General features: G+C 45.4%; 1 long non-coding RNA gene across 1 annotated transcript in view; it reads left to right on the top strand.

The window, feature by feature from the left end:
- Gm38751 overlaps positions 1-3,748 on the top strand; it is a 4,042-nt gene extending 294 nt beyond the window's left edge. The window contains exons 2-3 of the long non-coding RNA XR_868710.1: positions 2,732-2,999; positions 3,705-3,748. This is a non-coding gene — a long non-coding RNA (predicted gene, 38751). The remainder of the gene's footprint in view (positions 1-2,731; positions 3,000-3,704) is intronic.
- Positions 3,749-4,401: the final 653 nt, after the last annotated feature.

Genomic DNA, 4,401 nt, shown 5'->3' with positions numbered 1-4,401 from the left:
CATTTCAACCTGGTCCCAAGCACCTCTCCCCAGTCCACGCGCAGAGGGCTTGTGCGCCCAACTGTACACAGAAATGGGCTGTCCCACACACCTCCACCTGGGGCTCCCTCGTGGAATAGAGCTGGCCTGTGGAATTTGCAAAATGACAGTTGGTAGCTCTCCTTGATCTCCACCCTACTCCTTGTTGGATACCTGCCTAAGCAGGTGGTCCCACTTGTAGGAGCTGATTCTTTGGGATATCCAAAATTGAGCTGGCCTTTGCTGCTCAACCTATCTGAACTGCGAATAGCTGGGAGACAGTAGAGAGGGAGCCAGAGAGCAGCGCACCTGCTTCCTTAGCATCCTACCAACTCGGGCTGGATGGGTCTCGCTTTGGGTACCAACCTTTTCCCAAAGTGGGGATCTTGGCAGGGGGTGGGGGCACAAAAACCTCCAATGGGGCACTTCAGAGTCAAGGCAGGACCTTTCCCAGGGTGTCAGAAGCTAAAACACCCCACTACTTCTCAAGCCATTCACCCGATCTAGGGAAATGCTAGGGGAAGAAAAGGCTGGCAAGGAATTGGGAAAAAAAAAAAAAAAAAAGAGTGGTTCCTAGCCAGTGTCTAATCCTCCTGCAATGGGGTGGGGGCGAGGTGAAGGTATACAACACACAACTCCAGATGTCATATCCTTCACTCTGACTTTTAATACCCACCCTGAGATGGGATGCAGTTTTCTTATTTAACTCTTTTCTTTCTTTTTTCTCTTTCTTTCTTTCTTTCTTTCTTTCTTTCTTTCTTTCTTTCTTTCTTTCTTTTTTGAAGACAGGGTCTCACTATGTGGACCAGACTGGCCTTGAACTCTAAAGAGCCCCACCTGCTTCTGCCTCCTGAGTGCTGGGATGAAAAAATACGGCCCACCATGCCCAACTCGGATTTGACTTTTGCGATTTGCAAAACTCGATATAATTAAGCCCTTTTCACACATGGAGAGACAATGGTCCCTTGATACAAGGGCTTGCATCCAAGTAAGACAGACAGCTCTGAAGGAAAAAGTAAGATTTTTAATCTGAATTTGCCTGATGAGTCTTTGTTGAGGAAAAGCCTCATGAGATCTAGCTGTAAAGCATTTTCTCAATTGGTGATCAAGTGGGGAGGGCCCAGGCCATTGTGGGTGCTGTATCCCTGGGTGGGTGTCCTGAGTTCTCTAAGAAAGCAGGCTGAGTAAGCCATGGGATGTGCACCAGTAAGCAGCATCCCTCCATGGCCTCTGCATCAGCTACTGCCTCCAGGTTCCTGCCCTGCTTGAGTTCCTGTCCTGACTCCCTCCAAAGATGGATTGTGATCTGGAAGTGTAAGCCAAATAAATTCTTTCTGAAGGCATACTATTCTTGTGCACTGTGTAAAGGTTGTGCTTGTATTTCTCAAATGCTGGTTTCTCTGCCCTTGTAACTTGTTTTAATCCAGATATGGCCTTGTAATGTTTATGTCAAGAATCGTTCTCAAGTCTGTGTAAACAATTCTTACCATTTATTCTTTGCCTTGTTAATAAATGCTGATCACCCAATGGCTGGGCAGAAGAAACAATAGGGAGAAACTTCTGCCAGTCAGGGGTAAGAAGGGGGGAGAGAGAGAGAGAGAGAGAGAGAGAGAGAGAGAGAGAGAGAGAGAGGAGTGGTGGGAGCTGGGATCATGTTGGGAGGATCTGAAGAGACACCATGGGAAGGAACACACCTGAAGTCTAAGGAACCGAACCAATAATAAAATGCAAGTTTCATGGAGATTTGGCTGGGAGGTAACCAGCTTAGCATAGGGGGTTCAGGTAGATCATTTAAACTGCCCAGGTGTTGAGGTGCAGCGTGTGGTTTCTCTCTGTGGTTACTGGGGACTGGCAAAGATAAAGGACTACAGTCAGCAGAAAAAATTCACTGATTACACCTACATTTCAGGAATTCATTTTATACCTTTCCTCCCCAACTTTCTTTTCGGTCATGGTGTTTTGTTGCAGTAATAGAAACCCTGACTAAAATACCTGACTTCCATAAGATGCCATCTGGACTTGGCTACTTTGTTTCCTGAAGAACGCATCGGCAGCCATTTTGGGCTTGAACGCCATCTTTTAAGACTAAGGAAAGACAACCTGGGCTCATTCCTGTTTATGGTTAAACCTCGGTTTCTGGAGGATTGGGCTGTGCCCTGCCTGTAACCTTGACTACCAATGCTTCTCTGTACTGCCTGTTCCAGGGATGGTGATCTTGTCTTTGTTTCAAAAAGCTGCTTATAACCATCCCCAGAGCCTGCCTTTGACTATGTTGTTATGACTATCTTGCTATGCCCACCTTCAACCATGTCTCTGTCTCAGGAGGGACTAATTTGCTATGCTTATGTATGGCTCCTGAACCCCACCTATTTTGCCATCCAAATCCTCCATTTGTAAACCCCTATCCAACCTATAAAAGTCTTGTTTTCTTCACATCCAATGCCGACCTCTCAAACCCACCTTAGGGGGAGACCGCCCTTGTACTGGAATTAAAATTGTGGTCTAATAAATTGCTTGCTTTAATTTGGCCGTGATGATTGGTTCGATGGCCTTACTTCTCCTGCTTTATGAGACTGATACCCCTACCTATGCTGGCTTGAAAAGCATCAGTTTCCTTTGGAAAACCATGGCTACTGCCTCTGGCTTCACCTCCCTTTGGATATCTCATTTACATTCTGGGTTGAACCTAAAATGTCGTCATCTTCTTGTGTAGAATTATCCCAGGAATGGTGTCTGCTATTTGGCATCCGTTTCCACGGTTGGAGAGCTTCCTGGACATATTGCACTGCTCTCCATTTGAGGATCCAGTCCTCTGACACTCTTGATCTCCTGAATCCTGGCCGAGCCTTCAGCCGCCTCTCCTGCTACAAGGATCAGCTCTGGTGAGACAGTCCCCAGAATCAAGATCCTCCTTATCAAACTCAGAGCATGTAGGAGTTGAGCAGTTGCAAAGAGTGGGAATGCATGCCTGTCTATCTCAGGTAAGTCTTTTCTCAAGTGCTTTGCATATTGCACAGCTTCCCATAACAAAGTTTACCTTTGACACTCCACGAGTGTATAGATCCAGTCTGGGAAATGGGAGGTGGGGGTGGGGTATTACCTGTATTCCCAGCATTCAGGAGGCTGAGGCAGGTGGATTGGTAGTTCCAAGTTAATTCCATACACAGCAAGATTCCACTACAAAAAAAGATGAGAAAGGAGAAAAACATTTAAAAGTCTAACACTTTAAGAGGGGGCTGAGAGATGGCTCAGTGGTTTAGAGCACTTATTCTTCCTGAAGAGGTCTTTGGATTGGTTTCTAGCACCCACACAGTGACTTTACAACTGCCCTTCACTCTAGTTCCAGAGGCATACAGTGTCCTCTTCTGGCCTCCATGGGTACCAGACACACATGCAATGCACATGCATTACATTCAGATAAAACATTCATACATGTAAAACTTAAAGACCAAAAGCTCCAGGGCTGGAGAGGTAGCTCAGTGACTAAGAGTTTGTACTGCTCTTGTGGAGGCCCAAGCTTGACTCTCAGTCTCTATATCACTGACTCACGACATCTGTAACACTAGCTCCAGGGTACCTGATGCTTCTGGCTTCCACAGGCACGGGCACTCACATGCACAGATCCACACACCTGTACACAATTTTGTTTTGTTTTGTTTTTTAATGATTTTGTTTATTTTATGTAGGTGAGTATACCATCGCTGTCCTCAGACACACCAGAAGAGGGCATGATGTATCATTACAGATGGTTGTGAGCCACCATGTGGTTGATGGGAATTGAACTCAGGACCTCTGCAAGAGCAGTCGGTGCTCGTAACCCCTGAGCCAACTCTCCAGCCCTACAATTTTGCTTTTATTTAAAAGGTAAAAAAATAAAATAAAATAAAATAAAATAAAATAAAGGCTACTCAAGATAATTTATCTGAGAGGGAAAGGTCTATTTAGCTCTGGAGGCACCAACCTGAGATGCGGGAACTCAGACCTTCGGGTCTCTCGTGAGCATGCTGTGTGTTAGGGTGAAAAATGTGTGGCAGAGGAAACTACTCACTTTGTCGCCAAGAAGCAAAAGGCAAGAATGAAGGCCAAGCTCCACAGTTCCTTTTTAAGGCATGTCTCCAGTGACCCGAGGACCTTGCAAAGGTGCCAGGAACTTCTTTTTCTTAAAGATCTTATTTATTTATTTATTTATTTATTTATTTATTTATTTATTTATTTAATATGTATGATGAATACACTGTTGCTGTCTTCAGACATACCACAGAGGGCATTGGATCCTATTACAGATGGTTGTGAGCCACCATGTGATTGCTGGGAATTGAACTCAGGACCTCTGGAAGAACGGTCAGTGCTCTCAACTGCTGAGCCATCTCTCCAGCCCAGACC

The sequence above is a fragment of the Mus musculus genome, chromosome 5 (genome assembly GCF_000001635.26).
Source record: "Mus musculus strain C57BL/6J chromosome 5, GRCm38.p6 C57BL/6J".
Taxonomy (NCBI): Eukaryota; Metazoa; Chordata; class Mammalia; order Rodentia; family Muridae; genus Mus; species Mus musculus.
Note: the sequence above shows the minus strand (reverse complement) of the source record. Positions and strands in the feature narration are given on the sequence as shown.